Source organism: Astatotilapia calliptera, chromosome 12, assembly GCF_964374335.1.
Source record: "Astatotilapia calliptera chromosome 12, fAstCal68.1, whole genome shotgun sequence".
NCBI lineage: Eukaryota > Metazoa > Chordata > Actinopteri > Cichliformes > Cichlidae > Astatotilapia > Astatotilapia calliptera.
Window position 1 is genome coordinate 13,520,063 of NC_137433.1, and position 27,778 is coordinate 13,547,840.

Genomic DNA, 27,778 nt, shown 5'->3' on the forward strand with positions numbered 1-27,778 from the left:
TTTGATCAAACTGCTTCGACAGCTTTAGTCAACTCTGCGTTCATAAGAGTTGGTAATATATGTATATATATTCTTACTTTATTATATTTTTCCAACGTGCTTTGTTAATACTTCTGGTAAATCTACGATAATCTGGCATTATACATTAAAAACCATTAATTCCCTTCTACCACAAAGGGGCGCCAGAGACTAAATTGATGAAACACAATCTCGACCTCTCACAGTGACGCGCAGCTTTCAAAACGTACATCGGGATAGCAAGGGAATCATCCAATTTAAACAATGACATTATTGTTAATAATAAAAATAATAGTAAATTGCTAAACTGAATGTAAGTGATGTGCAAAAATGTAAATGTGTTTCTCTGGCTTTGAACCATGTGGTGAATGCCCATGGACGAGTGAGGAAAACACTGGAACTCAGCAGAATGAGGAAATGTTCTGTTTCATAAAGCCCAGTGTTGGCTCACATAGTAGAAATAAACATTGTTGGTCGTAATTCTATAATTAATTTAATAAATCGACCAATAATGACATAGTATAAAAGAATATCAGTGTAGGAGGAGTTTAGGTAAACACTATTTTAATTTGGCTCTCACTGAAATACTGATTTCTTCCCTGCTGTAATCTGTTTTATGTGCACTTAACGGTATTCAAAGAAGCCCCGCAAGTATATATATATATATATATATATATATATATATATATATATATATATATATATATATATATATATATATATTTAATTTTTGCATAAAAGCTTTGCTCATTTCATTTTATCTTTCATAACCCATTCATGTGTAAATATCAAATGTAACCTCCCCAGATGTTAATATTATTGCTCTTTGTATCAAACTTGATATGGTGTCTGTTTTTCTGTTGGTAAAAGGGACAAACACACCTGTCTTTGGTCTACTCTTAGAAAGACTTTCTATGCTCCTTGTGGTGGAGAGGAATGAATGTGCGCTGTGTGTGTTTCTTTCTCTCTTTCTTTTAAAGTGTGAGTGACAGGTTGGCAGCTCAGGTGAATATCTGACCTAATCTGTGTGCAGGTGGGTGATCGGCGTAGAAAAAGGAATCGCTTTGTCATTGCACGTGCTTCTTGTTAAACAAGTCACTCCTCTATCCTCGACCATGATTTGCTTTTTTTCCCCCATCTCTTTTTTTCCAGGAGCTTGATGCACAACTGAAGGTGCAGCCAAGGTATGGTGATTAGAGATGGTTTTGTTGATCCGCAAGAATGATCGTGGTATTGATAACATTTCAAACAAACTCATAATCAAAGGGTTTCCTGTTGGAGTTGTAATCTTTTCTGAAATGGGGCCTTTGTTAGCTCGGTGTCATTTGGTTGACCGGGAATTATTTGGTGGTAAGCTAATGGGGCTGGTTTTGAGTGGTGCAGCGCCAGGGGATCGTATAGGGGGCTCCAGGTGGTGTGGCCCGGGGCTCTGATGTGCTGCTCCTTTTTAATCCCAGATGACATTGCAAAATCCCCGAAGCCTGCCCCCTGTGTAAGACTGTATAGGAGCACAGAGCAGATGATTTGTTTAAGAAGCACATATCATGTATCAAACTGTGGAAATAAGGAGCTCCACTGTTTTATGTTAAGCCTGAGACCAGGTTATTACTTTATATTAAAGATAGGTATTTCTGTTCTTTTTTCGAAAGAGGGACATTTGTGCGATTTCGCTCATAAAGCATCATAATCCATGGTTTTGCTTCATCGATTATATTTGATCAAAATTTGAGCTTTTAATTGGAAAATTGTATTTATTTATTTATTTTTCGCAATTATGATCATTTCGCACCAAACAGGTTGTTAGGTAATGTTGAATAAGTAGCCCAATTTTCAAGCTTAACATGAATAACACATTGTCCTTTATGTGTGCCAAGAGTCCCAGAATACCTTGGCTGTCGGTGCTGGTGAGAACAATGGTCTCCCAGTCCTCCTGTCCAGAAATAGTCTATAGCTCACTGATGGAGAACATATTTCCCAATAGCAGGTGTCTTAGCCATTCAGTGCTTGATCCTCACCATGACTGTAAATGAAAGGGCCAGCCCGTCCAGGTGCGGGAGCACCCCTCGGTCCCTCTCAGGTTTCTCCTTGATGGAGGAGCTGTTTGTGGAAGACTGGGCAAGGTAAATATTGACATTATACTATGTGCATTGCTATTAAAATGCATTTATTATCCACTTTAGAATATGCAGTTGTGTGCATAAGGGTAATTTACTAAATTAGGGTAATGACACTAATTGTTATACTGTGCATAGTTCATTTCTTTTTAATAATCGCGAGTCTTCTTACAAAAGATAGTGTGTGCAATGACTACACTTTAGTCTATTTTGGACAAACTGTTGAAGCAACCTAAATTAAAATTGTCTTGTGCTTAGAGGTCACTATTAAGCCAAACACAGTATAATCTTATGAAATATTCATATAGCACATTGATAGTCAGTTTGACATATCTTTATTTCATTTTAAGGATCAGCTGGACTCCAACCAAAGCCATTCAAGGCAAACCTTCAAACGCTAGAAGAGTTTTAGCAGTTAGTCCACTGCGAGGATAATGAGCTCTCAGATGTGTCATGTATTTGCCTGAGAAATTAAGCCAATTTGTGGAAATGGTGGCCTGGGGTTGGGGGAATACAGAGTGGCTTGTAAAGATGAGTGATATCTGGCACAGCATGAAGAGAATGAGAGGTGTGCTGCCCGGTGCTTAGCTCAAATGAAAGCTCTGATTAGTGGAGCAAAGATCAAAATGACAGAGCGGTGGAGGCTTCAGCTGGGCCTTTGTTATTGATAAGTCTGTCATCTCCGCTGATATTGGAGCAGTAATGGCAGCTGATGATTAGGCCACTCCTGAGCTATTAACTACATTTCTTATCCTTTTACTGGGGCCCAAGAGAGCCCGCTCGAGAGACAAAGGCCTCCTTTATGAAGCTGGCTTCTTAAACGGCGTCCACCTGACCTAAAAGGCACAACTGTTACGTCTTTCTGCCAGGCCAAAGAAGTCGGGGACGAGATACATGTCAGAGGTCGCGGTGCGCTGCTGTTTGAAATGAAGGGGTTCTGAGTGAGTAAGCTGCTGAAAGAGGGCTGCAGCGAAATTACAGAAAATTGGCTGTTTTGTCAACATTTCATCAGAAGATTTACAGAAAGCTGACCCCGACCCTTTCTCTCCCCCCGCCACGTCTTTCACAAGGCTAAGGAGATTGAGTGGGTCGGAATTGACTGACAAACAAATCTCTTCTTTATTTCTTTCTCGCTTTCTCTTTCCCTTTCTAGAAGTGATATTCAATATGATCTCTTTTTAATGATCCTAAGTGGCTGAAATTACATATCCTCAACACATATTGTTGAGGTTGTTCTCATACCAGCGCACACTAAGGGCATAAAAAGTAATTATCAAAATGGCTTAATTCTCCGGTGAAAAGAGAAATACGCCATTTATTTTGTGTTATTATACCATAGTGTACGAAGATCAAGTACGTCCTTTTTAATATTTCTGTTTATGTGATGGTACATCGCGACTGTGTCGGTGATAATTATCATGTGTGGCCTGGGAATAATAAGAAAGGCAATATTTTTTTAACTTGGCTTGCCAGAGTGCACTAGATTGGTGATTCCAAGCCAGGGGTACTTGTACTCCAGAGGTTTTAAAGGTGAGACAGGGAGGACATGGAAAATGAAGAAGAAGAAGTTCAACTAGTACTTAAAAAAAAGACAAAGCATTAAACACACGTAAAAAACACAAAAATCAGACAAAAGTATGGCAAAGTAAGGCGAGAGAGCTACTTAAACAACTGAAAGTTGGTATATATAGCATAACGTGCAGAGATAAAGGCGGTGAATACATTATTGAGGATAAATTGATCAGCTAAAGATGGTAAAAAACAGTTAAGTAAGATTTTTAAAGGGCAAGTAGCTTAATATAGCTTCAGGAGAGATAAATAAATAGTTTAGAATAGCTAAAAGTAGAGGTAAGCAGTTGATCTTCAATGCTTGTTTAGCTTCTCCCGATCAAAATGCAGTCAAAGCATTACTGTATAACAATAATAACTTATATAACAGTTTACACAGCCAGTTTAAATGTTTGGAACGTGACAGGTGGTGTCAGTGCAATGGTATCTGACTTAATATCATAGTCCTCTGGTCTGGACAAAAGTTTTTTGGGAGGGGGGGTTACTACGCTGCATACAAGCTTGTTTTGGGCATAGCGTTTCTGTCTTCAGCTGCGTGCTTTGTCTCCGACCTCAGCTCAGTCTGCTCTCTGTCTTTGGTATTCCTCTACAAAGGCCAACAGGAATCCTAGGCTTGTTGATTTAGCCCCCAGTGGCCGGAGGCAAAGCATCTTTCATTAACGTCTAAAACCTCAGGAATGAGATACTGGCCTCGTGATAAGATCTGGTAATGCAGTAACATGGAATTATGGAAGAAGAAAATTGCCATTTTGTATATAAGCACCTGTGATCTCCCACGAAAGCTCGTTGGGTTCCCCGGCTTGGTTCAGTCCCAGGAGAGAAGACGGTCCTGGAACTCAATCTGTCCAACAGAGGAGAGATTTTCAGGCTGAAGGCCTGGAGCAATGGAAGGTGCTACTGTCTGCTGAGAGGTCAGTGCACAGGACCAGACAGTGAACCTGTGTGCCTGTCAGAGAATATCACTCTCAGGAGAAATACCCCCGGTGTTCATGGTTCTGTTTGTGGTCAGCAAATGTTTTAAGGTCAGTACAAAAGCATTTATGAGATCCTCTGGAGATATCACGTGCTGCTTAGCAATAAGTGTGGAAAATCAAAGAGCTGCAGTGAGAATATGGGAGTTCTTGTTTTCTTCATTGCACTTAAAAAGGTATGTCAAAGTCACCGCTTTGAGAAAGACATTTCTTTATCTGGGCCTCTATCAAGAGAAATGTCAGGCACAATAGAGTTATGTGGCATTCTGACATTTCAAAGGAGTTACATACCCTTATACCACAGAGCTGAGGTCAGATTCAGAGTACTTGGAGCCTGAGTGCAGTGCAGGTGTTCTGCTGGCAGCAAACGGCCTGAAGGACAAGAAAAACCTCTCCCTTCACTCTTGAGCCTCCTTCATCCTTACAGTTTGTGACACTGTTCACATGGCAATCACAGTGATGAAGTATTTTAGGATCTTTGGTTTGTAAACTTGGCATGTAGATAATGTTGGTCACTTACACATGATTGCAATTACAAAAAAAACTATTAGAAGCTAAGCCAGTAATTTCATCATTCCCACAGGGCTTTTGCTGTGAAAGGCTCATCTGATTTTCCCATGCTTTCCAAAGCCATGACCACAACCGTAACTCTGAATGTGGAGCTGTCGTAATATAAAAACAAGGCTGCTATAATGAGTTGAGCTGTAGACAGATCAAGTGGAGGGAAGAGGCTAGAAGGAAGCTAGAGGAAAGTCTTATTGTGGCAGAACTGATGTGTTTTTGTCTTCTCTGGATAGTTTCTTCATCACCTCTTTAAATTTTAAAGCATTTGGCATGCAGCCTGTGGCAGGTTCTCTTGAGGAAGCAGGAAAGCAATGAGGGTCAATGGTGCCATATATCTTAGACTGTCCACTTTGGAATCTGACATGGACACTTGAGATATGCATATTTAATAGAACGTTCAAGTCGACGTGTCTTGAATGGCCAAGTCAAATGCTTTTCATATAAAGAGAACTGTTGCTAGATGTTAACAAGTGAACACAAACTTCTCTATAAGCTGGAGAGACATATCGTCAAACGGTCTTTATTCTGTGTCTTCCTGTAATGCAAAATAGATAAAATGGCACATACGTCCCACCTGTAGGTCTTTTGAAGGGCTCGAGGGGGGAAAAAGAGCTAACAGCCATGTTTTTGCACCTCATTCCACTGCAATGCAATAAGTGATGTAACCTGTGAGACTCACAATATAACCAGCTCTCTCAGAAATCTGTCTGTCCATCATGACTTCACTTTACTGAATTAATGCAAACTCTGGCAATACTAATGTTTTATATATCAAGACAAAAACTGAAACGCTTAAACATGTGAAAAATCTAATCAGTAGCTTGTAGAAGCATCTTCCAGCAATATCTTAAAGTACCTTGAAATAGTTGTTTTATGTAGATTTGATCAGTCTCAGCATTGTGGAAGGACGACATTGAGGTTTCCAGGCAATTGGAAACACGTTATATAACAGCTGTATCACAAACTTGCATTTGCCTCTAGAATACTTTGGTATACAGGGAAGTTTACGGTTGATCCAATGGCTGCAAGGTGCCCAGGTCCTGCAAAACAAATCCAAATCATCAGCCCACCACCACTGTGCTTTAGTTTAGTTTAGTTGGTCTGAGGTGTTGGGTTGTGCTGTTATGCTGTGTGAAGTTCTCACTAAATGTTGTTCTGTGCCCAAACATGTCCGATTTGCCACAGCGGGGTTTATTTTTGTTTGTTTTGCTTTTTTGAAAAGAAAGGGATTTCTCCCGACAACCCTTCCAAACAAGCCCTACTTGTTCAGTCTTTATCTAATACTGTTATCTAGTACTTTCCTGAACTTTAACATTTAACATGCTAACTGAGGCATGTCAGGTACTGTCCCCTGAGGGGAAGACTGGCAACTGTTTTGAATGTTTTTCACATGTGGACCTCAAATTCTTGGAAATTGCTTCTCTAAGATCATTCCTCCTTAGCATTGCAATACAGATGGTCACATTTCCCAATCATTAGTTAATCACATGCATTTGATTATCAGCACTTGGCTGTTACTTACTCTCTTATATCCTATGGAAGTTTTTCCAGACACCGTTTCTGAACTTAAACACAGAGTGTGATAGGTCATGTGTTCTTGTCCACCTCAGGTTGCTTTTACAGTATTTAATTTTAAGACTTGTTGATCATTTGATTATTTTTATTAAGTCTTGACACATAAAAAAAAATGACTCCGTGCAATCTTTTAGAGGTGTTATTTTGTAGCCAACACAGCAGGTTTACCATGAATGATCTTAAACAAATCTCCTTTGATTGCTGTTCCATCGGTTCCCCAAAACAGCACCAAAAAAAAAAAAAAATACAGTGCCATCATTTTGGCTTCGTGCAATTAGCCATCCATTTAATTACTGGGCCTTTTTGTGGTTAAAACATTTGACACAACCACCATTTGCACTTGTAGATAAAGTGAAGCAATTAAGCTCCATTCCGAAGTCTGAAACTAATCTATAGTTAAGGAGAAAAAGGGGAAAACACTAAGCATATATAATGTAAACAGTTTCTGGCAACAGAGCAGGGTATAAGTTCAAGACAATATTTGGAGGCTAGAAGACTGACAGTAATTTAATTAGACAGGAATCCTCACTCGTTCCGTGGGTCAAAGTTATCCATGTTAATCAGCAGAGACCGGAGACATATAAGCTGCTGGTTTCCTGCTGGGGCTTCTCTGTCTGAATGTGTGCTCGTACCAGACTTTGCATTTAATATAGAAACTTGTGTTAATACAAACTGACCATTAAAAATGTAGATGCCATTAATTTGCTGTTATATATGATTATTTTTAGTTTGTTTTTTTTTGGTATATTACATTTAGCAACATACCAAAAGGAAAGCAAAAAATTATACATAAAGGTCTTTTATTACCTATGTGGTGTTTTGATAGATTAATAGATAAAAAGGATTTTATGATAACACAAATCATGAAGACTGCAGCTCTTCCTTTGTGAACCATTTTCACAAGGTTTCAGATCTATTTTGTGTTTATGTTGGTAATCTCTCATCCAGCTCTCCAGTACACCTAAATTTGTTGTTTGTGTGTATTTTTTATTTTTATTTTTTGCCATGTGTCACAACCCTGAACACAACTTGGTTGGACCCTTTCTATTACCTGTTTCAGTCTCAGCATTTTTGTTATTTTCACAGACTGAAAGCTGATTTTCTGACTAAACCCAAGTTTTGAGGATGATAACATTTGCTATTCAGTGTTTTTAAAAAAAAACATCTTAAGAACTGCAGCTTTTCCTTTGTGTTTCAGGACATGTTTTATGAATACACTCAGAGAGAAAGCAAGGGTGAATATGAAGATTGTATTTCAAATGGATTTCTGAACAGTCCAGTGAGCTGCATCCGCAGAGTGAGCTGTGATCCTCGGAGTGCCAGAGTAAGAATGTGGCTGTCGTCTGGACACTTTGCACCCTGGGAGATGTCTGCAGAAAGCAATAACTTCAACCAGGCTGCTGTCAGCTTGGCCAGAAGCAAATGATCTAATGTCTGAAAAAAAGGTCAACCAGCGTATCAATTATTTAGATAAGCCAGTGTGAGTGGAGATGGGTATGGATAGTTTGATATTAGGAAAATAATTAACTGGAGTGTTCTGATTGTGATGATCCCAATTACGCCAACAATTAGTTCTACCTGTCTAGGGGAAACCTGCCTGCACAAAGAACAGGTGCAAATTGCTATAGTCAAAAGGAGTGAACACAGACACACACGGAGAGGACCAGAGCCAGAGCTGTCATCCTGCCTTTCAGGATGAAGTGGGGGATTAGGGTGGAGGTGAAAGCATGCTGAGGACCACGGTGACAGCGAATGAAAAACTCCAAAACTCCTGTGGAATTCACAGCAAAACTTTTGGTGTTGCCACCAGAGCGCTGGATCTTTCTCTGAAGTATTTTTGCCAGATAAAAACAAAAAAATCCCACAAATTAAATCTCAAAATGTCTTTTGCAATAATTGAATGAATCCTACCACAAAGAAACTGATATTTCTGATATATACTTTTCAAAGTACCCCCTGGGAGCATAACAAATTGATGACAATCTCTCTGTTTTGATCCGTTATAAAACATGTGCAGTGTGTGTCAGAGTGGAGGAACCCAGCACAACACCATCCAGGACTCTGACAACACTGATATTAATACCCAGAAAATGATGCCTTACAAATTACACCTTGTATTTGGCATATTCTCGCATGCAGCTGTGTGTGTGTGTGTGTGTGTCATACTCCTTTCTGCTGGTGTTACGGCTATGCAGGAATGCACTTTCCAGTGTGTTTTCCTTCCCTGCCAGCTTTTAGCTGTGGTGGTCCCGCGGCACCAGCCATTCGTCCTTCCACAGACACGCAGACTAGGCCAGCTCGGGCTCAGGTATCTCCACTAACCTCCCCTTTGTCCCACTTTAAAAAAGACTCTTTTGTCTGCCTTTTTCTGCAGGTCATTGTGAGGAGCGCTTCTTAGTGTCAGCTTTAATTCACACTGTAACCCTAGCCGTGATGACTCCCAACTATCCACACTGCCTGCCTGGCATTTAGCTATTCCGTGGAGAGCTGAGGCTGCATCAACCGATCCCCCCACACACACAATTCCCCCCACCCTCCACCCTATAACTGCACCCAAGAGACAACTTGGAAACTTTGTTCCTTAAATATTTAAATGCCCCTTTAATTGGCATCTGTCAAACCTTGGATCAAACTCCAAGAAAATCCTGGTGTTGCTTTTCTGTCTTCTCCCCATTTTTGTCTTTAAATGTTAGAATACAACAGAAAGCTACCCCCCTTTATGTTCAGTGGTGTAGATTTATGCCTTTAAATGACACTAAGGGGGCACGGCTCAGCAGTGTATATTGACAGTATTTTTATAACCTCTGACCTTAGCATGAACCGCAGTCAGAAAAACGGTTACATTAAAGGGTCTTGGAGTCCATTCTTCAAACAACAAAGCCATGTGAAGGGATTTGTCCACTGGATAATGTAAAAATGAACAACGCAGAAGGAAATGCACCAAAAAAATAACACTGGTATTTTTCTCTTTGGAGCTTAACCTAAGATCCCAGCTGGGGAGATCCAGCTCCAGGCTCTGTCTGCCTGCCTACCCTTGAAGAGGAGAAGAAACAACAAGAGGAAAGGAAGAAAAAAGAGAGAGAGAGAGGCTCATGTTAAAACAGCAAACATCATAACCTGATATCAACACTCAGCTGGGGTTCGCTTTGCTTCTGCAGTCTCAGTTTTTCTCTCTTAGGAGGGTGCAGTCTATAAGGGCTTCCTCAAACTATCTTCATGGCTAAAAATAAACCCTCATATACGGTACGCTGGTGTCAGGAGTTTAACAAGTTTTCTGGGGAAAATGTGCACATTTTTCCGTATCAGATTACATATTCAGATTAGGACGTCAGACGATAGGGTGGGTTTATGTACAAGGTGTTTTTGAGAAGAGGATAATAGGCGTTTTACTTAAAAACATTATCTTCAAACCTGCAATTGCCTTCGCTGAATGAATGCAGCCTCATGCAAGCCAGTCAGCTGACCCTGAATCAACCGCTGCAATGGATATGTAGCTTAGAAAATACATTTTATACCAGTGCAATACATTTGAGACTATAACTGAAGACAAGAATAAAAAACAACTTTATTTTGTCTTCTGTTGAAATAATACATTTTGGTCAGTAGAAGGAGACAATGTCTTATTTATGTTTTTTCCAGTTACAGAATCGATACAATTAGTCAATTCCAATCATATGAGTGCATCTAATTTTAATCTTATCCTAAGTATACTAGAATTCAAATAATGTTCTCATTTTCGTCATTGTCATCAAATCTCAAGGCAAATTTTGAACTGTTCTTTCTTTCCTTAAGTTTCCCACCACGTATGTCACGCCCAGCTCCAAGTTTGTACTTTTTGTTTTCAGTTTGTAAAAGCCAGTTCCAAATATAGACTGTGTCACACATTGTAATAATAATTGCTCGTCATTAGAAAATTAATAGTTAAGTAACTCTTTAGTAAATAGTTACTGTTAGCAAAGAACGAAATTACATGGACTTATCGTTAATTATGTTGGAATTTTTTTCTTTGACCTATATAGCACAGTTGTGTGTAACCGTTTCCACTCACAATGAAGGTTATTATTTATTTTTGGTTATCATTTATTTTTCCATGCATTTCCCCATTCCTCCATCCACCCACCTCCAGCAGCTAATCAGAATTTTACACACCCATACTTCACGTAATTTCAACTTGGACTTCCTTGTTTGTCTTGTTTTCCTCTCAACTCTGTATTATCTCTGTGTTAAAGCCATCGCTGGTCCATAGCTATCACCTCAAAACAAAAACAAACAAACCAAAAAGTTATTTTTTTTAAATATTAGTTTGTTTAATAAATATTTGTTTTATGAATTATAGCCTATATTATGTATGGTATCATAATACACCATCTGTAAACATGACTACTGTTGCACGAAGTTGTTAATGAGCACCAAATATGGCTTTGGTGTTTGGTCTTATTAATAATTAGTGGATACCAAAGCTGTTGGAACCTACAGATATGTACAAAGTTTCCTTGTTCAGTCCTGTGATACACATACCTAAGAAAGTAGTTTTGGTGCCTGAAGCCAACCAACAAGCAGGCGAAAATGAATGTAAATAAGAAGTGAAACCAAAAGTCATGTGACAAACTCATTCATCACTGATTATTTATGGCAACTCCACCTGCCAATTAGAAGCTCTTTAAAACACAAGTTACAAGTTTTTTTTTTTAATATCCACATAAATGTTTATAGATGGATTACACTGTCATGTTTAACCATCTGAAAATTTAAACTTATAAACTAAATATTACCATTTTTAATCATGTAGTTGTTTATTAATGTAAAAAGAACATGAATTTATTGAGCTGGTTAGTTTTATACCATAGCGATAATGTCACTGGCTCAAATTATACAATGGCCATGTCAGGCCGCTATATACAAAATACTTAGTAGGATCAACTACTTGCTGGTTTTGGTCTGTTGAGGATGTGAACATGCGTGTCAGGATGTGTCACTAGCGATGGGTCTTACCTTTGACTGGGTAAGAACAGGAAAATCAATGACATGGATTATTGCAAGTTGCTAAAAGATCGCTGAAACAGTGTAGAAAAACATTTGCTGTGATCTCTTTTCTTAATTTCAGTGTGATTTACACACAGATGAAACATAACTACAAGATCATAACTAATTCAAGTGTGTACCACAAATGTAGAATTTTTAAAAAGAAGAGAATAAAGCTTTGACTAAGATGGTAGAGTTAGAGATTCCAGTGAGTCACCGCAGTAAGGTAGATTCTCCCCTCTGACGGGCGACGGTAGAGTCTCTCTCTGCTGGGGCGGCTGTGGGATGGAGCGGAGGCTTGTGGGAGCTCGTCTCGGCCCAGTTCCCCCGCTCAGCTCACATTCTCTGGGTGAACCCGTGTCCTGGGGCCAGTTGGGCAGCACAGGCTCATGTCTCAAGTCCTCACAGTTCACTGGGCCCTTTAAAGTGAGCACACCCACCAGGGGCCCTAAAGACTACAAAAACTACAAACACTCGGCTGTCCAAGCTCACTGAGACACACAGATGCACACTTGCATGCATACATGCACACACACACCAACTGTTAACAGCCCATTTATCTTCAATACAATGGAGAGACAATAACAAAGACAAAGATATTATCTGCCTCGGCTGTTAGTTCCACCGGACAGGAATTTTGGCCCTTTCCGTCACAAAATGTACGACATAAATGAAGTATTAGCTTTTATTTATCAGATTTTTTTTCCCAGAGAAAAGATATAGATCCTCCGATGGTTTTGGGAGGACAAAGTCAAAGAGCAGATCAGTTTTCAGACATGGCACACTCCGGTGAGCATACGCGCCAAGATCAAAGCTACCCCTTTGCCTACCGCAGTGCATCCCCAACAGATCTGACAAAGTGTCCCCATTGTGTGACCCCCCCCCCCCCACCCCCCCGACCCATTACTGATAAAGAATTGCTTCCAGAACCGCCCCCTCGGAGGCCGAACCGGTCCTGCGTGGAGCTGCAGTTCGTGCTCTGAGGGGAGCTGCGGCACGCTGATGAACACACACGATATGACATGTCAACTTTCATGCAGTAAGACAGCATCAAAGAGGCTAGGAGCGACGTGAGGCTTTTCTTTGGCATCGACGAATTCCTTCAAGAATCTGACTACACCAGAAAACTTCACCAGCTGTTCTAATTACTCTATTTTTTCATGGGATTATTACAAGAGTATGTTTGAGCATTTCGGAAAAAGAACAGTTGCTGGGTTTGGCAAGTTCCTTCCAGTTGTTTGGTGTTTTTACTGAAGCAGGACTTCACATGACTTGGTTTCCTTCCTTGCTTAAAATAAAAAATATTGCAGTCAGGTGTATTACACACTCAAACGTGACATTTCCTTCAATTGATTTGGTTTGTTTGGGGATCGCTTGTATTTGGAGAAATAGGCAAATATGTGCACACACCCACGCCACGCACACCTGAGCATTTACACTTACACATTGTGCTGGCTTGCTCTGCCACGTCCACAGCCTCAGGCATGTTCTCGGTCCCTCCCTCCCTCGTAATTACTTTGGTGATCAAGGTCAGAGCAGTAGTAAAGCACACTAACCCTTTAACCTTCTGTGAACTCTCCCATTAGTCTACCTTGGAAGCCGATGCGTGGTTTCAAACACTGTCGCCCACGATGAGCCAGTGAATTAGTCTTGGCATGAATCTAAGAGACAGGTCTAAAGGATTGCCGGTGTCTCTGCGTGAATCCGACGCTGCTGAAGAGACAGCAAGAACGAGAGGGGGTCAAAAATGCAGTGTTATCAAACACCCCCACCTTCCTCACCGAATCCCCTGCCTGGGCTCACAGAGAAAGGACAGACTCCCATAACGCGCCACGCCGTTCTGCCAGCCCTCGGGGCTCCTCCAGAACAGCTCAGGAATTCAGATTTGGGGTTCGACGAGGTCTACAGCTGGGAGGAGAATTTCTACCATCCTCCTTCTCACCCTCCTATTGTCTGGCAGTGGCATCCCAGTGTTCCCTGTCTGGCTCAGTTGTTCTCACAGCTCGCTGTTTTGATATTAGTTTTGCTCAAGGGCAAGGGTCAGCCAGGCTGTGACATCCGAGTTTGACGGGAAATGAATTGCAAACAGTGATCACGATAAAGGTGAAAATTTAAACTGGGATCGACTGTGACAGAAAAAACAGAGGAGAAGAAGAGAGCTGTTGTTACTAGCAGATACGCTAATAATAATGATATCGCCACTGCAGTTATTAATAATAATCCTGGCAATTAATATGTTTGTGTGTGTGTGTGGGTGTGTGTGTGTGTGTGTGTGTAGGTGGTCCAACAGACATCCTGACATCATTATCATCATCACTGTGTCCTACAGTGTCACAGTGGTCCAATGCCAAGCTTTGGAAGCCCACAACTTCACTGGAGGCTGATAAGAGGACTAAATGATAAGTCCAGGGGGCTGCCATCTTTTTACGTCCTCATCCAGTTTTGCTGCATGCAGTACACAGACTATTTTCCAGGGGGCAGTATTGAACTAAGAGAGAACCACACTGGTGACTGTTGAGGCAGCAGAGACACTACTTCTGAGGGTGAACACAAGGTTTAAGGCAAATAATCAAACTCTTATTGATAACTCTGTGACATGGATAAAAAAAAACATTTATATGGATTGAGCAGCTGAATGAAGTCTAAAACCCAATTTGGAACATGATCATCATTTCGCTGACCTGTGAAATTGGAAACCTGACTTTCTGTCCTACAACATCTTACATCTTTTTGAGTGACATAATTGTTCGAGATTGTATGTTTCTGGGAGCGCTGATGAGATAAGACACAGTAATTATATCACCTCTAAGTACTGTGATCTTTCTATACCAAGTTTTACCATGTAAAAGCACCAGGGTCGATTCTTTTTTCCCCCTTCCCTTTTGTCCAAACAGCAATTATACAGTACTGTAGAATGAAACAAAAGGGCAGCATTGGCCTTCAAAACCAAATTCTCATCTTCAGACATCAAACACGTTTGGCATTTAAGTTCGTTCGATCGCTGCTTTATCTCAAAAAATCGGCTGGACTGCAGCACGGCGACAGAATGAAAAGGGTGTTCACAGCTGAGGCCACACTGTTGCCTTCACATAGAATTTGATGGACAGCTGAGATGGACCGGGGAGATATTAAGAGTGGGAGAAGGATATGACCAGGATGCAGATGAGGCTTGTCAGAGCGGGTTGGAGGAGGAGGAGGGGTTGGTCGCTGGAGGAGGGGATGGACAGAGGGTGGTGGTGATGTTCGGGGAGGGGGGGGGGGACTGGGTGAGCAGCAGTATGCAGGTGGTGACTGGCTGGTGCTCCTCAGCTGGGCCTGCCGCCAGCTTGGCCCCCGGGTGCCCTGCTTTGAATTCAGTCCTTTGTGCTGCCCTGTGTAGGTCAGACAAATTCATGTCTCATCATCCTCTGAGATAGCCAACGATACAGGATAATGACTCAGCTGCAGTTTCAGCTCTGTCGCCTCTGCTGTAAAATATGTTCATCAAAACACTCGGATCTTGCCTGATTCCGTCATGGGGAAAGTACCTGAAATGAACGCACACACAAACAACATTTTTATCCGTTGCTGCGTTCGCGACAGACAAAAATGTGGCATTGGAGGAATTTAAATCAATTCATTGCCGCTCCGTTTGGTTCACTGATTTTGACAAATCTGTATTTTTCAGACAGAGCAGTAACATATTACCTCCAATGTTGCCAAAATAAACTGTTAAGTTAGTGGAATTTCACAGTAAAATATTCATGCATACATACTAATCTGACAGTAAATTGAGTTTTATTTCATGTCTGAATTAAACTGACAACTTAATAACTGATAAGCCTTCTTGAGAGCCCACGCAGTCATAGCTCAGCATACTCACACACTCACTCACACACACACACATACATACCTTTTTATGTCTTTGGGAGGAACCAGTGGGTCAGTGGCCTGGGTGTCGGCCTACTTAGGCCGAGTCAGACTAGTGGACAGGCTCTAATGAGAAGCAGGAGCAGTGAAGTGGGAGTGGGACTGGCTCTAGGGAGGGGTCACATAGGGTTAACTATCAAAGATGAGTGCAAACCTATCCCTGTGGAAAAGACTGAAGAAAACATCGCCCCGCACACGCTAAGCTCCGCAAAGTGGGAGTTCCTCATCTTAATTAATCCAAGACACAAGGTCCTCCCCCTCCAAGTAAAAAATTTTGCTTCGCTCTACAAAAGTATGAGTGTTAACACACCTACATGCTGTTTAGTTTGTAGAGTTTTTTTCTAGTGCATTTTGATTATGTCACTTTGGAAACAGGGTAAGCCTCTATTATTAGCTGAGCAGAAGCTCATACAGTAGAAGAATAACAAAAAAAACAAACCAAAAGTGGCATTTAGATATTTATTGAAAACATAAGTAGAAGAAAAGCTAATGCATATATGGGTAACCACAGATGAAATATGAAAGCAAATTTATTACCGGAGCTGGAGAAATTTTGTGTGGGTTCGTCGAGAAACACCCAGCAAATTTTGGAAAACTGCGCCGTGATAGACAGTTTAAACCCGAAGGAAAACAAAAACAGATGTGGAAGTCTAGAATTAAACTCGTCACAAACTATCGGCAGCTACAGACTTGTCTGAATGGCTGATTGTACAAGGAATCACTTGCTACATATTCATGTAACACAGCAATTCAAATCAGGAGCTTGTCCAGTTTATCAAACGGGTAGAATGGGAGCAGTTTAGATGATCGCACATTTTCACACATCTGCAAGAATTTTCAGCAAGGTTTGTTTTTTTAATCAATTACATTGATCTAATTCAGTTTGGCTGTCAGCAGCTGTCAACCCAAGCCTCGGTGTTTGTTCCCCAAACTTTAGAGTGCATAAGAGCTACTGGGTAAATCTTACTTTTCGAGCATATTCATCATACATATGAAAATGTCGGAAGCGTTCCAAACAAACCAGTGACTCGAGAAGTTAATTAGAACTTCTTCTTTTTTTTGTAATGGCTTCAGATGTAATTTTGAAGGAGCTACCATGGTGAACCAACACTTTGTTGTTTAATAACACTAGCTACAGTATGGCTACTAGTTTAATTTGCAATTGATCCCATCTCCCCCTGCAGCTCTTTCTGCAACTCTCACAATGAGGACCTTTCCTCACAGCAACACATTAGTTTGCCTCCACTTGACCAGACAAGGATTTCACTGGTAATGGCCCCTTTAATGGCCTACGGGTCCTTGGGTATTGGCTGTAAAGGCTATATTATTGAACGGTCACTACTTGACGGACATTTTGTGTAAATGTGTAGAATTTTCCGCGCCGCAACTGTAACCGACTGCTCAATCAGGCGAAATGAACGCGAGACCACCGAGAGTGAGAAAGAGAATGTGAGCACCCTGCGAGAGGACAGGGCATGTCAGTAAACCAGAATCAGCTCAACAGCCAGGACTCTGTCAGCTTTCACTATCTGAAACACGCCGGCTTTCTGCTGCAGCTGCCCCGGAGCGAACAAAGTCGTCTGTTCAGACACGCCGAATGTTTTGGGCACCTCCTCTTACATCAAAGGGATTTAATAGACAGGCAATGATCATTAGCTAATTTGAATTACATGATGACTGAGAAGAGAGATATTGAAGTCATGTGTGTCCTAGTTTGTCATTGAGTGTAAAAGAATAGTAACTCTGCTCATTACGGTGCATTGACAGTTTACAAGATCTTTTGATATATTAACATGGGTAGTTTCTTCATATCTGCCTCACATTACTTTATTGTTTCAGACCTGGGTTCCTCCTGCTGAGATCATTTACTGTTTTAGATTGTCCTAGGCTGAAGTCATACTGAAATTCAAGCTCCCAGACATGGCAAATTAATCCAGTCTGATCACAGTGATCCCATTTGCTGGAGTATCTTTGTTGTAAACACTAAAGATGGCTGGCACCTGTCTCCTCACATACAGCACAGCATTGGCAAACTCATCTGCTTTGCATATTTATGTTTTAATTGCATTGCAACCCGCACGGTCTATTAATGTTGCTCTGTTCCAATTGCTGGAGTGACACAAATATGCCATGTTCCCCGTCAGCTCTGGTGTGCATGCGGCAGAGGAAGCAGAGCGATGTGCTATTCAGGAGGCAGGGGTATCTTTCAAAACCAGCCTCAGCTTTGCATGACCTCATCTGTGTTTTCCACTACGAAGTGCAAAGATGTTCCTCACTTCAAGGCGTCACGGCAGCACGTTAGAAACTGCGGCCAGCGTGTTGTTTTGGGTACTCAGACGATTAATGACTTTGTCCCTCAGTTGAATGGCAACAAAGTGGTTTTTATCTTCTGCATCGTTTCACGTAGTTTAAACACAAACTTTGGACCGAGAAGATGGAATTCAACGTTCCCAAGGCGAGTCAACAAGAAATGTCAAGAAGAGACATGCACCTTCAAAGGGAAAGCCACAGGCAAGGGTTTGTGGGTAGGTTTCTGTGCAATGGCAGCTCTTTGTCAGGGCTTGCTGCCTTCTCCCGAGCCTCTGGTTCCCAAACACCCGAAGAAGAAAATGAGGCCATTCTGTCAATCTGCAAAGTTGACACCACTGCTGCTGCTGCTGAGTGGCTCAAAATCCTCCCTTTGTGTTTGGATTTGTGAGCTCTTTTTAATTATGTATCAAGAAAGACTCAAAAGAACAAATTGCATCAATACTCTGACAAGGTTAACAATGCCCTATAATACAGATGCAGGTACACATGCAAAACATAGAAAATAGACCCAGAGCAGCTGTGTTAAAGGCAGTGCTAAACACGAGCAGCTATGTTTTCTAGGCAGTTGGACTGGTTAAAATAGAAACTTATCTGTTTCTTCCGATGTGCATTGAATGGAGGCCTTAGAAAAGCGACGAAAAATGCCTCCTGTGCTGACATGCTGTAAAGCTACTGCCAGCAGTTGGTTAGTTAAGCTTGGAAGAAAGACAGGAAAATGGGAGAAACGGTTAGACAAGCCAAGCCTGAAGGTAACAACGTCCACGATGCCTGGCACCCTCATGGTGCTGAAATCATTCAAAATGTTAACACCAGAAAAATCATAACTTTTTGTTCTCAACGTTTTGAAACAAACGAGATATATATATATGTAGATATGTAGATAGACAGAAGTAGAGAGCTGTGTAGCTAAGGAAAACCCCTGTTGTTGCCTTTTTCAGTGGTAAAACTAGCTCACTGAAATACATAGGGATCTCTGCCACATATTAGTCAAACATCACTTCCTGTTCTCAAAAAGAGCCTGTTTAACACAGAAAGCTGCTGCATATTCTGTATCACGAACCTGGCAACATTACGCATTAAATAACAAAGTTTTACTAATTTTATTTCAATGCCCTGCAAGGTTCTTAGCGCTCAGCGCCAAGGAGTTCGTCACGTCCCGCTTGTCAGCACAGGAAGTCAGCAGAGCGCTTTCACCGAGGCGGGCACAGCGAGTCTGATGACATGCATAAAGGTGGGGATGAGGAACATGTGAACTCAGAAACTGACGTGCCTCCTTAGCAGCAGGGACGCCTCTACCCCCGAGGAAGCCCTGACTTCAAGATTCGGGGCAGCCCGTTCCGATGCAGCGCCATGCGAAGGTCTGACTGCACTAAGCAGGAGCTCTGAGAAACTCGAGCCTGGAGCAAAGGCACGCATGCTGATACGCACAGCAGAAAGAACCGGCTGGGGCAAAAGCAGGGCTGAGGCTCGGATTAGATCACATGTTACTTTGAGAAAAAAAAAACACCATAGTACACGGCTGTGTTGTGCTCGGGTGGCTCTAGTTAGCCGACGGACTCTAGTGTAATCAATATTTACTCATAACGGCCACACAGGGAGGTCGCGACCTTTGGTGTTGGTGGCTGGTTATAATCTTGAGTTAGGGCTCGTAGATCCTGATCTATTGGAACGCTCAGTGAACAATTTCATTACAGCTATCAGTCATGATGCATATTACAAGAGCTGGTGATAAAATATCTTTACTCATTCATCAGCGGAAACCTGTTATAACAGTCTTAAAGCTAATTATTTGTCCGTTCAAGCTATCGGCGTGCTTCCTATGGCAAGGACTTAAAGGTCACGCTGTCTTTATTACACACAACATTTCATCTCTAAATCCATCTTCATTAAAACAGTGGGAGGACAATGGCCTTCCTTGAACTCCCAACACTTAACCTCGCCAGGCACAACAATATTGTAAAAGTGCAAATCTCTCTCCAAAATGGCCCCACAGTTAATAATTAAGCCATGACATTTGGGGGAGACACCAAAAAATCCATATGGTGAAATTTACTAACCTTTTGAAAAGCTAGCAAGAGGAGGCAGTTCATCCGCAGTTTATTTGGGGCCGTTTTAGTCCATATAATAAAAACACACCGAAAGGTCGGGTGGCGCACAAAGGATGATTGTATGCTGTTAACTGGAAGAGAGCAGGAGGCTAATCAATGCTCTCCACATCAAAACTCTATTAGAGGAGCGCTGTCTCTCGGGAGGGGGATTGGACAGAAAGACAGGACGGACAAATGATATTCATATGTAACCCTATGGATTATAATTGTCATGATGTAGTGATAATCGTGCTGGTTCTTGCTACAATGTAAAAGGTCAGTTTGGGGCAGAGTCACACTGACCTCTGTCCTCTGAAAACACAAATTATTAAATTACAGTGGGTCAAATGTTCAAACGGTGGGAGTCAAATGTGGCCCAGTGGTCATTAGATGATCTCAGTGCAATAGCTAGCATGGCACTCAGTAGATACTGATTTACAGTTTTAAAAACATCTTACTAATTAGCCGGATTTAATTTATCTAAACAAACAGAAAAGCATCTTTTATAACCAGTTAGGTGGAGGACGTGGGTCAAGCTCTATTTTGAGAGCAAGCGTATGTCTTTTAACTCACTGACGGTCTCCAGAAAGTCATTAAGGGTATATAATAAATAGGGTATACATGACAGGAGGTGTGCCAAATACAGAATTCCTAACAGTTTGGTTTAGCCCGCACTGGCTGTTGACTTTCAGATTTACTGTCCACGCTCAACTCTGAGTGTACACTGCGAGTGATTTATCAGCCTCACAGGTGAGTTCTGTCAAAACATCCAGGGCTTAAATATACAGCTCTGGGCTCACCTTTTCCTGCATCGTATCCTACACCCAGAGGTAATGTTTGTGTGAGCTGCTGTGAACAGCCAGGGGAGACTTCCTCCTCTCCTGTTTGACTTCATCCACACAAGAGTGAAGGAGTTACTCTGAATTCAGACTTTAACAAGCTTTCAGATTACTTTTATATGCACACGTACTTTGGGAATAGGAGTAACTCAAGTAAAAGTCTTTCTTTCTTTTTTTTAAGGCTCTCTTAATAAATTGCCCGAGAAACCTGAACTGTATTGCACTGCACACACACTCTTCCTCCTAATGTGTTTAATATGATTGCTGCATTTATCTGCCAGAGTGACGAACTTAATTCTCTGCTCCCAGTTTGACAAATGCACAGCGCATCCACGACACACCCTGTTGGACAAAGGTTTGCTTGAACTGTGCCGGTGTCTATTTTCCGGAAGGTAACTTAACACAAGGAGTAATCATAAACACAGGTATCAGCTGGCCGCGCACGTGATGATTTGGAAAACATATCAGTACTAATTACCAATCGCTCTTCATGTGAGTGAAATTTGATTGACCTAGCTTGTCATTTAGTCCTCAAGAGAATGCCAAAATTACAAGTGTAATGTGGGAGCATAAACTATCCTCTGCTAGAGCTAGAGTTGAAAGACAGCATGGGGATTGTAATCTGCATTATTACACCGCCGCACAGCCTGGAGCTGGTACACTGATCATAAAAGCAAAATTCACTTTGTGGACAATTAGAATATTTGCCTGAACTTTAATTTCTTTGAAGGCCTTATTAGTGCTTAGTATTACTTCTTAAAACATCTGAAGGGAGAAACGAGGCCTCATATGAGTCAATCATTGTGACGGCTGCCATCTTTGGAGCCAAAAGTGACTATATTTGGACATGAAGGTTGAAGTTTAAGTCGATTAAAGTTAACTTGCTTGGCTACACTAAATAACCACACGCACAAATAACCTAGTGGAGTTTTACTCCCCACAGTTAGCACATCTGCCGCACAGCCCGCCATATTATTTGTTAAATAATTGCATTAAAATTGCTCCGCAAACAAAGCTGAGAGGTTCATGTATTTATGTGTGGGCAGGTGAAGACAATAGACAGTCCATGGTAAAAGACGAATGTAAGCACCGTGATGTCACCCCTTGGTTTTACAACCCACATTTTGAAGCTTCAACCTTGAAAATTTTTATACTGACTTTCAGAGCCAGAAGTCACCACAAGCCGGATGAGAGGGTGGAGAGCTAACGCTAGCCAGCTTGGTTAGCAGCTGCATCAATAAACTGTGTGGGTGAAATGTACAGGCACACATGTTTGCTAATTAGTGCTGCAATAACAGGCTGATAAAATACTAGAACGTTCCTCACCAGAACGGAAGTACAAACTTCTTGGATGGTCTGTACCACAGGGCGAGCTATAATGCTAACCAGGTAATCCAATAGAAATGCTCTAAAGCACACACATGGTGAAGAGATCCAATGCAGTTACTGGAACGAGGCAGACGGACAGACAGTGATTGGCTGTCAAGGTGGCCACGCCCATAACTGTTGGGAACTATCAAAAGCCTTTTTTTTTTAAACTATCCTTTTTAACATAAGAGTTGACTTTTAGAGCCAACCCACATGGTACCCCTGTGAGATTATCACATAGACTAAAACTGACATTTTAACTTCATCAGTGTGCATGTCTACTGCTATACTGACATTCACATCTAATTCAAAACTTTGTTGTGCCTTAATTATGTAGTGCATATCATATGGGAGTTATGTAGCTCCACTTTTCCCTTTTTAATAGAATTATAACTGCAATATGCATGACTCTGCACACTATGACTAAGGCACAAATAATAAAATGTTATGCTTAAGATATTACCCAATTGTCAGATGATGTGGCAAATTTGTAATGTCCCTGGAGCCTGGGGTTGGAGAGAGTGCAGGACTTAGATTCCAACATCAAGGGAGAGGCTCCCGGAGGGTGAGAGTGCTGCCTTGTGTCGGACCTTAAGGTCACCATTCCTTCGGCTAATGCCCCTGGCATCACCTTCCTCCTTGACTTCAAACACCCTGGCTACGCTCCTAGACCATGTACCAATAAGCACTAATAATGCAGAAAAATGAAAACCAAAACAGATGGGCTCCAATAGAGGTGGGGATTACTCAGCCCTATCCAGGGCTCTATCTACACCCCTGGGCGCTGAGATGTGAATCCCGAGCTGTTTTTTTCTCAGCATAAAACAAAGGCAGGAGGTGAATAAAACAGTTGCAGCAATATGTTTACGTGTGCCAGAAATGTTTATGGCAAGGTTCCAATAATTTCTTTTTAGATGTGAGAGGATAGGACTGGATTTTCACTGAACCCTCCTTCGAATTGTGGCTTTTGTATTTTATTTTAAAGTCTTACATACTACAAATATGCTGACCTCTATGAACACTGTTCACATATCTATGGCACGCAGTTTATGGTGCTACAGTACACTAGTTGGTTACAGTGAAACCAAGAAGTACTGTATGTTGGACATGTAACTTGCATATAATGTGTCATACAGAGGCACCAATGTCTTGCGCCGCTGACTGACACAACAGGGCAACACACTGCTGTGAGGGCATGCTCGGAGGTTTGGCTATGACCTCTCACTCTGGTAAAAAAAACCACACTATAGCCTTTTATTTGATTATGCACAAGCCCTCAAGGCTCAAAGAATATGTGTCAGACGCTGCTTAAAAGTCTCCCTGAACAATTAACCACACGCCATGGAAAATGCCCAACAAAAACACCCCCAAAACCTCCCCCAACCGTCTCAACTGGGGACTCGCTGTGAACTCCTGCGAACCCTGGGAAATCATGAGAAGAAATCTAGACAGTGCTAAAACCCACAAACGTCTGAGTGTCTTTGGCCTGGCAAAGCAACAATTAATTGGATTTGGTTGGAAAGAAAATGTAACTGTGACGCTCAGAAATGACAACTGGGAATGCCAATTAGAAGAACAGTAAATTTTAAACAATGGGCATTTCAAAATAAAATTGAAAAAAAAATGGTTTGGATGAGCCCCTCCCTGACTGAGTGAGTGCGATGAAGTAAGGGTTGGATGTGCGGCCCTGTTGTTCACTCTTCAGCTACTGTCTCGGGTCACGTTGTGCTTTTATGGGGCAGCTGGTCAGAAACTTGCTTTAAATTACCCCGAATAACAAATCGAGCTCCATGTGTTTTTGATGGGCCGGGAAAGAAAAGCTAACAGTTAAGGAGACTAAATGAACCACAAACGTCCAATTACGTCTCAGGTAGAAAATTTCAGGATTTTGGTTATCTAATGAAAATATTGTCACTAGACTCATTTCCTACGTGGTGCCAGAAAGGTAGAAGAGAAAATGTGTTAACAGTATACTGAGGGTTGACTCTTTAACTCTTGGTGAGTTTGTGTCTCCAGCTCAGGTTTCAGGGTGACTGTTTTTATATCGGGGCCACGCTTACCTCAACCTCTGACGGTCTCTTTTGGCCAATTCACAACCAAGTGCCAGTGAACAAGCAGTGACATGGATTATGTTTGCTCATTACCGTGACTTTTTTGGCAAACGAAAAGTAAAACTGTAGGGAGATAGTTGATGAAACACATGTATTTGCTTGTGTTTTTGTTTTTAAGTCTAGTCTACTCCACACCTGGAGGAGATTGGATAGAGTAGATATTTATATTATAAAGATTATGACAGTTTATGACAGGAAAGAGTTTTATCATAGGAAATAATAAAAAATGGAAGCTATCCCTTTCCTTTGTTTGAGCTAGATTAGAATTTAAATTCAGTCAAGATAAGCTAACAGGGTAGTGGCGACAGCTACATGTTTACCATCCAGGCATATTGCCTTCTAAATCTTGACAGGAGAGAGTGCCGTGATGAAAGCACATCACCACAATTTAGCTAAATGATTATTTTCAGAAGTTATTCAACAAGACCAATCTAGTTCTAAACCAAAATTCAGGACATTCTGGACAAACATGTTGAATGGTTGATTTTGTTTTTTTTTTTCCAAAAAGGAGAATTAGACAGAACACTGGTTCATCCCTTAAGTTAAGTCTCTTTTGAATGTTTCACAGGTCTGAAAATGAGTGAAAAAGCAGCCAATGTTCAAAATATGTCGTAGGATTTATGGTTTTTGAGGTTTACTCTCATCTTTTCCACTACAATGTCAGCAGTAGGACCTTCTGTCCTCCTCCACACCTAAACACCTTTCTGTAAGCTCACCTGGCCTGGCCTGAAAGGAGAGCGCTTGAACCAACTGTACCGTGGCCCCCGTGCAAACACAGTGTGTGCGTAACAGCCTCATTCATGTTTACTGTAAGTGGAAGTCTTTGTCATGTCTGTTTACTCAGTCTTTCACATCTTTCACACTTGAATCCACATATATATTAGAAACCTGACGCTAACATGTTCGTTGTTCTCATTAAACCTGAAAACAGACACACACTAAGTCAAGCAGACAGTCGCAAACAGACGCACACACTGTTCAGCCTGACAGTTTATCATGTTTGCTATGCTTTAGTTTATCTGCTGCATGGCAACTTAAGCTGACCGTGCCTTTTATTCACAGCTGGGTTTGACGAATATTTGGGGTGTTTTAAAACCAAAATCTCACCCGTCCAATGAGTACCCAGTCTAAGACTAAGATGATGTCACTGTAGGGCGTTTCCTCCTTGTGGAATGACAAGCGAAGATAAATGGCAGTGTAACAATTCCAACACCTGGCTGTCAGATTGAAGACAAGATAGCCATCGACAGTAAATGTTATATAAAGGTAGATGGAGAGAAGACAGTGCAGTCATCTTCTGTTATGTTCTAGCTAGTTACATTTTGCGAAGCATACCGAGACACAATAAGACACAAGATCATGCGTGTGTTGATTAATCTGTTTGGTCACATGACTAAACAGACTGTGGGTGGAAGACTGCCTGGCAGCACTGAGAACTGTCGGTGAGATGAAGGAGCACCCAGATGGTACTTCCAAGCAACCGCCCGACAGCCCTGAGGTTATAGGTGGGGTTTGCGCTGTAGTCGTGCAGCTGTACTGGTATGTCACCTGAACTTTTCTCCGACCTCACCCTCAGCCCACATAGGTGTTTATGCCTTAACGTCCGCATTCTCTTACAGACAAGTCATAAACTGGAATGTTTTCATGCTTACTCAGGTCTGCTACTGATGTTGGACAAATTAGCTAGGTTACAGTTGAGTTGTAAATGTAGTCAATGAGTTGTAAAGGACTTACATAAGTTCTAACTAATGCCAGTGTTATAAAATGTTCACAAAAAAACTCTAACACGCTAATGTAAAGTAGTTATCTTTACTGTTTTCACAATTTTAGTACATTATAATGTTTACTAAATACAGAAGCATTTAAATTAAGTATTGGTGCTAAAAGAAAAGTCAAGTGACCACCAGTTTTATTAGGAATGAACTTTTTGGGACCAATAATGTCTATTATTTTTCGAGAACCATTGATAATGCTGCTAAAAATTAAAGATGAATTTAATGAATTGTGCATAAAGGCCATTAACTGAAGTAGCTCACACGTGCTGAGAATAGTGTGAATATAGAGTACTGTTCTCACAGAACTGAAAAACTAAGGATATGTAGCACAGAGTTATAAGCTAAGGCTAGCTAGCTTGGTCAGCTAGATGTTTTCCTTGGGATACACAGATACCTGCACATTAGTGAAAGTAACAAACATATGATATACAGATACTGCACTAACTCTCCATACTTGCTCCACTGTGGTATTATTATTATTATTATTCTTTTTTTTTGGGGGGGGGGGGGGGGGTTCTATGTTATGTTTGCACCAACTTGGAGATATCTGTGTCTGCATGATGCACCCATACAGTCATGGATTCACCTTGCTAAGGCCTTATTCATGCAGGACTATGGACCAGTCAGTAACCCCCACTAGTTGCTAGGGAAAAGTCTGTGCAATTTGTGAGAGGTATACGGGGCTGCACTGAAAACCTTCTTGCTTTGGTCACTAGCACTTTGTAAGGAAGACAGCAACTTGTCTGCAAACACTGGCAAAGTATTCACCAAATTCTAGTATAACTGGGTAAAGTATGATGGAAACCATAAATGGAGACTGTTCATCTTCAAAGTCAAAATTGGGCCTTTGAAATGTGTTAGTTGTAGCAGTGAGGCCCAACCTTTACTCTGAAGGTGAACAGTCTCTGTTTCCAGTTTGCATTGCACTTCTTCAATTTTCTGAACAGGTTGGAGAATAAATGGTGGATATTTGTAGACAAGCTGACGTCCTCCATGGAAACTACAGGTGACCCCAGCAAAATGCTAGTGACCAAAACAATCACAAAAAGGGCTTTGGTGCAGCACCTTTGTTGGGACCAATTTCAACTAGCAGCAGCCAACGAATTGGGCAATATACCAAATTTTTCCCTAGTGATTGGAGATTTCTAGAGGTTCACTTACTGGTCTCTAGATCTAGGTGTTTGATGCCTAACCAAGTTAATACCATGATTCAAAGTCTATTAAAGTTTCTCGAGTGACATCCTACACACATTGATCAAGAGTTGTCAGTTGTATTACACATGTTACAACCATGGTTGCTAGGGAAATGCGTTTTATCCTGACTAGATGGCAGCAGCAACAGTGGCTGTTGCTGAGAGAGATTAGTTCTGGGTCCTGGGGATAGCTTCGGTTGTTATTTCCACAGTTGCCTATAGTTTTTTCCTGTGTCTACAAACACTTGTTAACTACTAGCTGAGCAATATAAAAACTTGAAAAACTGTAACACAAACCAGAAATGAAAGAAGGTTCATCTTCAAAGTAAAAGTTGAGCCTCAGTGCTGCAGCC

At 41.3% G+C, this 27,778-nt stretch overlaps 1 long non-coding RNA gene across 1 annotated transcript; it reads right to left on the reverse strand.

The window, feature by feature from the left end:
* Window positions 1-14,371: 14,371 nt before the first annotated feature.
* On the reverse strand, window positions 14,372-16,165 carry LOC113034041 (uncharacterized). Its single transcript, XR_003274113.2, has 2 exons — window positions 15,726-16,165; window positions 14,372-15,360 (listed from the first exon to the last, which is right to left on the reverse strand). It is a non-coding gene; the product is annotated as an uncharacterized LOC113034041 (long non-coding RNA).
* Between the last annotated feature and the right edge of the window lie 11,613 nt (window positions 16,166-27,778).